This window comes from Orcinus orca, chromosome 11, assembly GCF_937001465.1.
Source record: "Orcinus orca chromosome 11, mOrcOrc1.1, whole genome shotgun sequence".
Lineage (NCBI taxonomy): Eukaryota > Metazoa > Chordata > Mammalia > Artiodactyla > Delphinidae > Orcinus > Orcinus orca.
The window spans coordinates 64,869,597-64,882,541 of NC_064569.1; the positions used below are offsets into that span (position 1 = coordinate 64,869,597).

Sequence of the window (12,945 nt, forward strand, 5' to 3'; positions counted from 1 at the left end):
TTGGGTGCAGAAATATTTACAATTGTTACATCTTATTCTTGGTTTGATCCCTTGATCATTATGTAGTGTCCTTCTTTGTCTCTTGTAGTAGTCTTTGTTTTAAAGTCTATTTGTCTGATATGAGAATGGTGGGTCCCTTATAGACAGCATATATATGGGTCTTGTTTTTGTATCCATTCAGCCAGTCTGTGTCTTTTGGTTGGAGCATTTAATCCATTTACATTTAAGGTAATTATCGACATGTATGTTCCTAGTACCATTTTCTTAAAAATATGGAATGCTTCATGAATTTGCGTGTTATCCTTGTGCAGGGGCCATGGTAATCTTCTCAGTGTTGTTCCAATATTAGTATATGTGCTGCCGAAGAGAGCACCAAAGTTGCTTCTTGATTTTGATTTTGTGTGTCATTTCAAATTAGTAGTCTACATTCACTTTAACACAGTTGTTTTCAAAGATCCTTTAAAACATTTGCAAAAACCTCATTACTGAGCCTGATCTTTAATTGCCCAAGTATGCAGATAGAGCTAACCTTGTTTAAAATTAGTAAGCCATGAATTTTTTTCTTACGTATTAACAGAAAAAAAATACTTGCATATTAATCAGAATTTTCAATGACTTAATCCGAGTGAGGAATGTGAGTAATATTTAGGCAGATTATGAAATCTAGATCATATTTTTTGAGTGTAGGGGCCCTGATAGTGTCTCTCAAAGCATATAATCTAAGTGTGTGTTTGCTCATCCCATGCTGCCATTTGTCTAGAAAGAACTAGCTTGTATTTTCTTTACCTCTTTGAATATTTTGAATTAATATGTTTAATATTTGTTCATACCAATACTTACGTTTTCAGATTCATGTTGATTTTGATTTATCTTTAAGTCACTCAAAAATTCTACAGATATTAATTTCGAAATTTTGGGATACTTGAAATTTTCTAAGATATCCATCTACTTGATGTAGAAATAAATGGCAAAGAATAATAAATGCCATATAAAAATCATGTGGTGTCCTAAAAACATATTTCTGAATATAAATATAAATAAATGTCCAGATTCTTAATGATTTGCTCTTCCTGACTATAAATCTTCACATATGTAATTATACCACTACGAGTCTTCTTCCCCCAAATTGTAATCCTTCCCTTACTCTTTAAACTCAATTTTTTCCACAAAATAATCTCGAATTGATGTCACAAATCACGTTATTCCAATAGCATTTTAACATGTTCATAATCAGCTCAGTATATGTTTATTTTACTTCTGCTTGTAATTTTTGTAACTTTTTGTATCTGTATTCTCTGTCTCTCTTATATTATGAATCATTATGGGCAGCATTCTATTTGACAGTTCTTTTCTTTGAAAATAATTTATACTTGATCATCTATATCAATGTCATTATATCAATCAGCAGAAATACCAATATATGAGATAATTGTCTAAAGCTGACATTTTTCAGGTTTTCTAAAATAATTGTTTTCCTTTATGCTAGATGAGATCTTTAAACTGGGAAAACTAAACACTAAAACTCATCAGATAAAATTTGTTTTTAACTTCATCCAGTATTTGATACAAAGGGATTCTTTTTTGTGTATACTTCATATTTCTCTCTCTGTTGTCTTTTCAGCTTATGCTAATAGTTTCAGAAAGCTTTAATTCTTTTTTCCTCCTTTGAATATTGTACATTTACTCCTGTGAATTTGCTGTTATGTAGTTTTTACTGCAACATCAAAGTTAGCTGCATGTAATGGTATTTACAGTGATTCTGAGTATTGCAATAGATTATCATATTTTATAAGCTGTCATGTGTAAACAGCTATTTTTAATTAGGATAGATAATTAATTATTAAACTATTGTCCTTTTTTACACTGTGCTTTTTATTCCCTTTAAAGGGGTAAATAATAATAATAAAAAAAACCCGGTTAGAAAACATGCAGGAGGAATTTTAAGTGTTTCGTGTATTTTGGGTAGGTCTGGAAGCACCATCAAATATCCATGAGGGCAAAGTTACAAACTCTTCCATTGAAATTCTCTGGAATCGAGCTGATGGGAATTTTCAGCATTATGAAATCACATGCATAAACTGTGCTGCTGCTTTCATGGTACGTTAAAAGGGGTTCTCAGAGGAATAACTTTTATTCTGAAGCCAGTATTGCTGCATTCTTATATTAGGTAGTAGTGAAACTAAATAACCCCCAACATTTTTTTTGCTTGTGTTTGATGGTGGAGCATTTCTTAAATGAACACTTGGTAAGTTATTCTTTTGGATCAATAGGTCCAGAAAGTATTTCAAGAAGCAGCAACATTCTCTAACCTGGATCCTGCCACAGTGTACACCTTTTCAATTCGCACTGAAAAAGAAGGTTTTAAAGACAGTTCTCCCTACATAAAAGAAATACAGACAGGTACAGCCTATGTAAGCACTTTAGTTATTATTCAGTGTTCAAATATTTTTTTTAATTTCCAGTTTTCTAAAATATTTTTTTAAGATAATCAGAAGGATTCCATAAAAATGCTTTGGTTTTATGTGTTATTTTCTTTCTTTTTAAAAAATTCATTTATTTATTGATTGAGGTACCATTGACATATAAGTTTCAATGTTCAAATATTCATTTGGTTCTTATAGGGAAGATTTAATAAATAGTTCATTCTTCTCAAATTTTCTTAATGGGCAGGCAGTATTTCCTCTTATCTCTTTTTCTATTTCCCCTTGTATGAATTAGCACAGTCTCTTTTATGTGTCTGTTTCCAGACAATAGAGTTGCTAACTGTCTGGGTTCTGGCCAGAGTCTCCATTTGTGATTTAATTTTTCCATTGTTCAGTTAAACAGACAGTGAAGTGCCATTTCCCCAGCATTAGCAACTTACTCCCAGTGGCAGATGGTGATTTATTCCATGGTAGTCATATGAAATAAAGGATGATTGGGAAGGGTGTATGCAAAATGTGTACGTTTTCAAATGTAGGTGAAGTAAAATTGTCAACTGTTCTACTAATATAACTATTTTAGATATTCTTGACATGGATGGTATGGGAACATTGATTGATGTATTTAGAAACTGGTCATGTCTGGTATTCTTTTACTGTAATAACATAGAATGGAATTGAGAGAGAATATCGTGGCAATTTTGTTCGTTTCTTATACATGGGAGAATTTTAAAGGGGCAACAAAATATATATTATACACTATTTTAACATTTTTTTTCAGAAAATAAAGGAAGTGTTTCATATTTAGATTGCAGTTAACTTTCCCTGCTGATTAACCTTGTCACTGTTTGGTATTTAATTAGAATGAGTCCTAAAAATCATTAACTATTTCTGAGGTTGGTGATTACACAAGACCAAGATATCGCCTCTTCCTACATTATAGAAGCAGGGGAAATATTGGGTACAACACTGCTGGGGTACATATCGGCTCTGTTTCAAAGTTTACAATGATTCTTGTTTGTTTGTTTTTTCCGCCCCACTCTTTTAACTTCTCATATCTACCAGGAGGAATAAAAGGAATGTCTTGGTTACCCTCAGAGTTTGCAAAGAGTCAAACAAATCCTGAGAGTATTTCAGGGTTGTTATAAAATAGGTGCTTTGTACGATAAAAAATGTTATTTTATGTGTATGTTTTAAATGATATAGCCCCAAGTGCGGTTGAATTTCTGAATCACAGTAGGAATTCAAATGCAGTAACCGTTAGCTGGCCTTCAGCTAGAAGTCTTCTGGATGGATACATTATTTCAATATCCAGTGAAAGCTTAATGAAAGAAGAAATCCTGCCTTCCACAAAAAGGTATGAAAATATTGAAAAGAAATTATATCAAGTTACATGGAACACAAGATGAACATTTTATATGTGTTGTTAGAAAGCTATGTTAGTGGTTTAGTATAAATAGAAATTAGAAAACTTTTCAAGAGAACTTTTTGGACTATAGTGTGATAGGAATAACTAAATCTGATATACAGTACCAAATTATTTATGCTAATAGATAGTAATGAATTAATTCATGATTTCATCATGCTTGCATGTATGACATACACACTTTTTGACTTAAATTTCTCCACGTAAGAAGCTATGCTTTCTCAGTAACTGTTTGTGTGTAAGCGTAGCAAATTGTTTCCATAATAGACAATAAAAAACCAAAACTTATATATAAAATTCTTTCTGCAAATAGTGTGAGAAGATGCAGTTTTCCAAATGTTTCTGAGCTAAATATCTTAATGTTTGATTTTTCTTTAATGTGTAGGACATTCTCATTTAACAGCCTTTCTCCAGGGACTGACTTTTTAATTAGCATTATAGCTACCAAGGGACTAAAGAGAAGCCATCCTACTGTCCTCATGGTTAGCACTTGTAAGTTCATTTTATATTTAATTAACTTTTCATGGGTTAAGGGAAAATAGTTGTGTTTAAAGCCAATATCTAGTTAACAATCAATATAGAAGTGGTTTATGACATTATGGCTTGAAGAGAAGGAGTACTTCATTTACATGGAGAATGCCTGCATTATATTCCTTTCTCTATCATTTATTGTGACCTTGGGCAAGACTATGTGACCTTGGGCAAAACTATGAGGTTCTTACTTAAACGATGAGAATAATTATTCCTGCCTAGGTATAAAATCTTGTTACTAAAATCAAATGCAAAGCTCTTTGTGAAAAGAGCAAAGTACTCTGAAACCCTAAGGTATTGTCATCTTGAAATACTCAATATTTTTCTAATATTTTGACTATATCTGTTAACATGTGGGTTTTCTCTAGTTACTTGTTGCGGTGCGCAGGCTTCTCATTGCGGTGGCTTCTCTTGTTGTGGAGCACAGGGGCTTCAGTAGTTGTGGCCTGAGGGCTCTAGAGTGCAGGCTCAGTAGTCGTGGGGCACGGGCTTAGCTGCTCCGCGGCATGTGGGATCTTCCCGGACCAAGGCTCGAATCCGTGTTCCCTGCATTGGCGGGTGGATTCTTAACCACTGCACCACCATGGAAGTCCAGCACTGTCTTTTCAGTTGCATTTCTTGGGTTCAGTTTGCCTCTTCTGACCTTATTAGCATCACTTACACGTATGCCTGCCCTGAACATATACAGATGTTCCAAAGAGCCCTGTCACTTGTGGGTCACAGTCGAATGTGTGCTCAAGTACCCATGCCCTATCAGTGTGAGAGGAGGCTTCCTCTGAGGATTTGCAGTGTGGAGGATGGGAAAGCACTGGAAAATGCAGCAACAGTCACATCAATTCCTGGAAAATAAACTAAAAAATTTGAGCACTTATTATATAGCAGCAATGGTACTATGTGCTTAAGTTACTGTGTTGAATCTCCTGGAGTTATCTAAAATGTAAGTTAAGGCTCATAGGCGTTCATAACTCATTACTGACGGTGAGATTTAACCCAGGTATCTAACTCTCAAACTGATACGACACTCTGCTGCCTCTCACAAAGACCATCCTAAGAACCATCAGCAATAGATGAGAAAAACCTTTTTTGAAAAAATGGTAGTTCCTGTTTTATATCAGTGAAAGCGTCTTAGATTGCTGCTTAGATTTGGTTGTGTTATTATCATTGTCAGCATCATCGTCACCATTGGCATCATCACTGTTGTCGTCATCATCACATTGAGTGCTTGTTCTTTGTCAGGCATTTTGCTAGCATTTTCTGTGCTTTATGTCACTGAATTCTCAATCATGATATTCATTCTACTAATAATGATGAGATGCATGTTTTTATACGAATGAGGAAACTGAGGCTTAGAGAATTTCAGTAGCTTATACAGGATGACAGATTTCAACCCATGTTTCCCTGACATCAAATTCTGTCCTTGTAACCACTCTGCTTTAGTGGAAAGGCCACTATGCTATAGGTAGGACTGACACTACCCATTCTTAGCTCTATGGCTTTGTGCAAATCATTATTCTATTTGGACCTCAAGCTTCTCATTTCTACCCTAGATTTAACAGTGCATTCTGTATTTTTTTTAAAAAATTTATTTTATTTTTATTTATTTTTGGTTGCATTGGGTCTTCGTTGCTGTGCACGGGCTTTCTCTAGTTGTGGTGAATGGGGGCTACTCTTCGTTGCAGCGCGTGGGCTTCTCATTGTGGTGGCTTCTCTTGTGGAGCACGGGCTCTAGGTGTGCAGGCTTCAGTAGTTGTGGCATGCGGGCTTAGTTGCTCTGTGGCACGTGAGATCTTCCCGGGCCAGGGCTCGAACCCGTGTCCCTGGCATTGGCAGGCAGATTCTTAACCACTGCGCCACCAGAGAAGTCCATACATTCTGTATTTTAAGAGGTTGTTGCTTTGGCTGTGTTTTCCCAAACAAACCTGGCAACTTCCCCCCCTTTTCCCACTTTACAATTTGACTTTTGTCTTCTATTGTATATTAATAATTTTTGGTCTTTTTTGTACCTCTCTTTCTTTGCAAGCTACCTCAAATCCATTTGGAAGTAGATGGAATATTAATAAATGTAAAAAAAAAGCTAAAATATTATGGGACTCTGGGGAAATAGTAAGTTAATTCCAGTTGAAAGGGAATATACATCAAAGAAAAATAGAATAAAAAGCATTGTGAATCAGTGCCACAGGTTTAAATCTACCACTGGATTGAATTCTAATAGACTTAAATCAATAAGTAAGTAAGTACAAAAAAAATCTCACACAGAATTTGAATATTAGATGTGAGATTATTCCAATAAAATTTTAATGTGGCATTTCTTCCAGTTAAGGAAAGAAATGCTACATTTCATTTGAAATTTCTATAAATTAGAAATAGAGACATGCTACTGAATTGAAAAAATAAGTTTCTAGAACCTTCTCAGATAAAATGTTTAAAGGGAAAAGGAGTTTGGAAACTTAAGGAAGGGGGCTAGATATATCTCTTAACTTATGCAGTGCATAAAATTCTAAGTTAAAAATCTCACTTGTAATAACTTCATACTGAATTCTGCTATGACAAAAATAAATAATGAAAATCCATACTTTATATAATTTTATTGTGGAAAAAGGTTTTCTAGAAAATTTGTTTTCCTGTTGCTTTGTGGAGATGAGGAGACTTGAGACTCAAGGTAATAGCCTGCACAAGATCACATAGTGCTAAACTGACTAGAAAAGCCTGCGTATCATGTCTGTCTTCCATAGTGTGACACTCAAGTTTATCAGTCCAGTACAGATAACATGATGATAGAAATTTTTTTTTTTTCAAAGCTTTCATTTCCGTGTCTTATTTCCTTGCCCTAGATCCAGACCCACCATCAGATTTGCTGATTTTGGGGCAGGAAGAACACACAATATATTTGTCTTGGAAACTCCCACAAGGAGGCTTTGAAAGGTTTCAGGTAAAGTTGGTATCATGCAACCTTGATGTTTATTGAGGCCTTTATTTCTCTCCTTTTTGTCCTTCATTTTACATTTCTTAACAGTTTAAGAAATTATGGTACCACTCCTTTCCTGTAAGGTTTTCCTCCAAAGTAAATTTTCTGTTTGTTGCTTTAAAAGTACAAAGTTGTCATGGGAGGTTTTCAAATTTGAGTAAAAGCTGGTACTTGACTTTAAATGAGTTCGGGTTTTCAATGGAGATAGACACGTGCTTACGTAGTACAAAAACGTGCATAAAGAAATGCTGGTGCTGGAAGATAGTGCTTCTGTGACAGCACTGGCCACAACGAAGATTCCAGAAGTTAAAGACAGGTGATGTGCCACAGGCTCCCTTTCAACTCCATTCTACAGATTTAGTTGAGAGTGGAGACTTGCAGCCCAGAGGGTAGGAGAGAAAGATGTACAGAGGGGCCGCTTTTCAACTGTATCTGTGAAGTAAATGCGTACGTTTTTGTTGCTTTTGCTGTTAATAATGTGACCTGGCATCACGTGAGGACATATTATACACACCCTGCGTCCTGGCATCGTGTGGCTTGCAGAGAGAGTAAGCTTCTGGAGATAGCACTATTGCTTTGTATTCTACGTGGGCAAACGAGTTTTCTATACTTTCATAGTGATAGGAAATGGTAATTTTAGTTGTAAATAACAGAAAACAACCTGAAATAGTTTAAGAAATAAAAATTTATTAATGAAAGAGTGCGTCGTGGACACCAAGGCAAAGAATATAACAAGGTGTTGGGGAGAACTGGAATCAGATGTTTAAGGCTACTGAGGCCCCATGCATTATTTTCTTACTGTCTACTTCTTTCTGCTCATCAGCCGTAGTTTATTTTTATTTATTTTTCCCGATGACCAGCTTTCTCTGTTAAGCAATCCATGTGGTGAGTGGAAAAATGCCATGTACAACTTCTAAGCACACATGGTGCATTATGAACCACAGAGAAAGACAGATATGCTCCCTAAATTCCCAAGGAAGAGACTGTGATTATTCCATATTGTAGACACCCAGTCCAGTTTCAGTCAACTGTGCTTGTAGTGTAAAAGTGGTGGCCGTGGGTCTGTGGGTGATGGGGGTTATAGAGTCATTAGAATTTGAGCAGATATAACAAAAGGTGTTTCCTGTAAATGAAAAACAATATAAAGTTTAATTATTTATAGAATCAATACAGCCTAAAAGGAACCAGAGCAGTAAAATTACCAGACATTTGAAATGAACTAATTAGTACATCTGGGTTTTATATTTGAGTATGAACTTCTTAACAATGACAGTTCATAAGAGAAACAAGATATTAGTCACTATATGATAGATATAAAAAGAATCCACACTTATTTAAGGTATCTGGTACTAAAGACAAAGAGGGATGTAGTGGGCAGAATAATGGCCTTCCAGAGATCCGCAGCCGAATTCACAGAACCTGAAATACGTTGTATTACATGGCAAAGGGGAAGCAGATGGAATTAAGTTAGCTAATTTTCAGGTTTTAAAATAGGGAGATTATAGAGAGTCTAGATCCAGATGGTGCAGTAGGAAGATCCTGAGCTCACCTCCTCCCATAGACACACAAAAGCTACAACTACGTATAGAATAACTGTCTCGGAGAATGGCCTACAGACTAGGAGAACACATTTTCTACAACCAAGGATATAAAGAATAGACCACAGTGAGACAGGTAGGAGGAGCAGAGGTGCAGTCTAGTCAGAACCCACACCCCCAGTGCGGTGACCCACGAGTGGGAGGGCTATCACAACCACAGAGGTCCACCCTGAGGAGTGAGAGGTCCGCGCCCCACGTTGGGCTTCCCAGCCTGAGGGACCTGCACTGAGTAGAAGAGCCCCATAAAGTGTGGCTTTGAAAACCAGCAGGGCTATGTATGGGAGAGCCAGAGGGCCATGGGATGTGGAGACTCTGCTCTAGAAGGGCTCACACACAAACTCGCTGACTCTTGAGTCCCAGTGCAGAGGAAGCAGCTTGAAAAGCAGCTAAGTCATAAGACAGGAAGATTCATTGACTAGTGTTAGGGTGTGTGCTGGAGGGGCAGGGATCTGGTGGAGCTTTCTTTGGGAATGGAAGGGCTGGCGGGTGCAATTTATTTTTTAACTCTCCTTCCACCTACCTATCACTCTCAATCAGCCTAGTCAACACCATGTGCCTGCCCCAGTATTCCCCGAAGGCCAGTCCTGCCCAGCCAACCACCCTGGCTAGATTTTCCAAAGTAGCTCCTAACCCACCCCACCCAGCAGGTGGCCTTGGCTGGCCCAGTGCCCCTCCAAAGCAGCTCCCACTCTGGGGGGGGGCAGTTCTGCATACCAGTATACCTGCAACAGTCACAGCTGGGCCTCACAGCTGGTCATGCTGGGGCCAGTCCCACCCATCAGTGGGCCTGCAGCAAGCACGGCCCAACCACCAAAGGAGGGCACACAGAGCTCACATGGGAGATAATCCTGGGGCACCTTGCTCTGGTGACCAAGGAGGACGGCATCACTGGGCATCACAGGACACCTTCTAAATAAAGCCACTCTTTCAAGACTGGGAGATTAGCTGATATAACTTATACATAGAAACAAACACAGAGAGTTAGGAAAAATTAGGAGACAATGAAAAAGCTTCCAAACAAAAGAACAAGACACAACTTCAGAAAAAGAATAGAATGAAATGGAGATGAACAATTTACCAAGTAAAGTGTTGAACATAATAGTCATAAAGATGCTTACTGAACTAAGGAGAAGAATGGATGAATACAGTGATAACTTGAACAAAAAAATAGAAAATATAAAAAAGAACCAGGCAGAACTGAAGAATGCAATAACTGAAATTTAAAATACCCTAGAGAGGGGCTTCCCTGGTGGTGCAGTGGTTGAGAGTCCGCCTGCCAATGCAGGGGACACGGGTTCGGGCCCCGGTCCGGGAAGACCCCACATGCCGCGGAGCGGCTGGGCCCGTGAGCCATGACTACTGAGCCTGCGCGTCCAGAGCCTGTGCTCTGCAACGGGAGAGGCCACAACAGTGAGAGGACCGCGTACCGCAAAAAAAAAAAAAAAAAAAAAAAAAAAGAATAAAATACCCTAGAGAGGAATGCTCAACATCACTAATCATTAGAGAGATGCAAATCAAAACTACCATGAGGTATCACCTCATACCAGTCAGAATGGCCATCATCAAAAAATCTAGAAACAATAAATGCTGGAGAGGGTGTGGAGAAAAGGGAACCCTCTTGCACTGTTGGTGGGAATGTAAATTGATACAGCCACTATGGAGAACAGTATGGAGGTTCCTGAAAAAACTAAAAATAGAACTACCATACAACCCAGCAATCCCACTACTGAACATATACCCTGAGAAAACCATAATTCAAAAAGAGTCATGTACCACAATGTTCATTGCAGCTCTATTTATTTATTTATTTATTTATTTATTTTTTTTAGATGCTTGATATTATTTCAGTTTTCTTAAATTTACTGAGGTTTGATTTGTGACCCAAGATGTGATCTATCCTGGAGATGTTCCATGTGCACTTGAGAAGAAAGTGTAATCTGCTCTTTTTGGATGGAATGTCCTATAAATATCAATTAAATCTATCTGGTCTATTGTGTCATTTAAAGCTTGTGTTGCCTTATTAATTTTCTGTCTAGATGATCTGTCGATTGGTGTAAGTGAGGTGTTAAGGTCCCCCACTATTATTGTGTTACTGTTGATTTCCTCTTTTATAGCTGTTAGCAGTTGCCTTATGTATTGAGGTGCTCCAGTGTTGGCTGCATATATATTTATAATTGTTATATCTTTTTCTTGGAGTGATCCCTTGATCATTATGTAGTGTCCTTCCTTGTCTCTTGTAAAATTCTTTATTTTAAAATCTATTTTATCTGATATGAGTATTGCTACTCCAGCTTTCTTTTGATTTCCATTTACATGGAATATCTTTTTCCATCCCCTCACTTTCAGTCTGTATGTGTCCCTAGGTCTGAAGTGGGTCTCTTGTAGACAGCATGTATATGGGTGTTGTTTTTGTATCCATTCAGCTAGCCTGTGTCTTTTGGTTGGAGCATTTAATCCATTCACGTTTAAGATATTTATCGATATGTATGTTCCTATTACCATTTTCTTAATTGTTACGGGTTTGTTTTTGTAGGTCCTTTTCTTCTCTTGTGTTTCCCACTTAAAGAAGGTCCTTTAGCATTTGTTGTAGAGCTGGTTTGGTGGTGCTGAATTCTCTTAGCTTCTGCTTGTCTTCAAAGCTTTTGATTTCTCCGTCGAATCTGAATGAGAGCTTTGCCAGGTAGAGTAATCTTGGTTGTAGTTTCTCCTCTTTGATCACTTTAAATATATCATGCCACTCCCTTCTGGCTTGTAGGGCTTCTACTGAGAAATCAGGTGTTAACCTTATGGGAGATCCCTTGTATGTTGTTTGTCGTTTTTCCCTTGTTGCTTTCAATAATTTTTCTTTGTCTTTAATTTTTGTCAATTTGATTACTATGTGTCTCAACGTGTTTCTCCTTGGGTTTATCCTGCCTGGGACTCTCTGTGCTTCCTGGACTTGGGTGGCTGTTTCCTTTCCCGTGTTAGGGAAGTTTTCGACTATAATCTCTTCAAATATTTTCTTGGGTCCTTTCTCTCTCTCTTCTCCTTCTGGGACCCCTATAATGCGAATGTTGTTGAGTTTAATGTTGTCCCAGAGGTCTCTTAGGCTGTCTTCATTTCTTTGCATTCTTTTTTCTTTTTTCTGTTCTGCAGCAGTGAATTCTACCATTCTGTCTTCCAGGTCACTTATTCGTTCTTCTGCCTCAATTATTAACATATTAATTATTAACATATACCCTGAGAAAACCATAATTCAAAAAGAGTCATGTACCACAATGTTCATTGCAGCTCTATTTATAATAGCCCGGAGATGGAAGCAACCTAAGTATCCATCGACAGATGAATGGATAAAAAAGATGTGGCACATATATACAATGGAATATTACTCAGCCATAAAAAGAAATGAAATTGAGTTATTTGTAGTGAGGTGGATGGACCTAGAGTCTGTCTTACAGAGTGAAGTGAGTCAGAAAGAGAAAAAACAACCATATGCTAACATATATGTGGAATCTAAAAAAAAAAAAAAAAAATGGTCATGAAGAACCTAGGGGCAAGATGGGAATAAAGATGCAGACCTACTAGAGAATGGACGTGAGGACATGGGAAGGGGGAAGGGTAAGATAGGACAAAGTGAGAGAGTGGCATGGACTTATATATACTACCAAATGCAAAATAGATAGCTAGTGGGAAGCAGCCGCATAGCACAGGGAGATCAAGATCAGCTCGGTGCTTTGTGACCACCTAGAGGTGAGGGATAGGGAGGGTGGGAGGGAGATGCAAGAGGAAGGAGATATGGGGATATATGTATATGTATAGCTGATTCACTTTGTTATAAAGCAGAAACTAACACACCATTGTAAAGCAATTTTACTCCAATGAAGATGTTAGAGGGAATCAACAGCACATTAGAGGATACAGAAGAATGGATCAGCACCTGGGAGACAGGGTAGTGGAAATCACCCAATCAGAACATAAAAAGAATTTTAAAAAATGAGGATAGTTTAAGGAACCTCTGGGATAACA

General features: G+C 37.5%; 1 non-coding gene across 1 annotated transcript; it reads right to left on the reverse strand.

Annotated features, from left to right (window-relative positions):
- Positions 1-266: 266 nt before the first annotated feature.
- Positions 267-373, reverse strand: LOC117202008 (U6 spliceosomal RNA). Its single transcript, XR_004484163.1, has one exon. It is a non-coding gene; the product is annotated as a U6 spliceosomal RNA (small nuclear RNA).
- Positions 374-12,945: the final 12,572 nt, after the last annotated feature.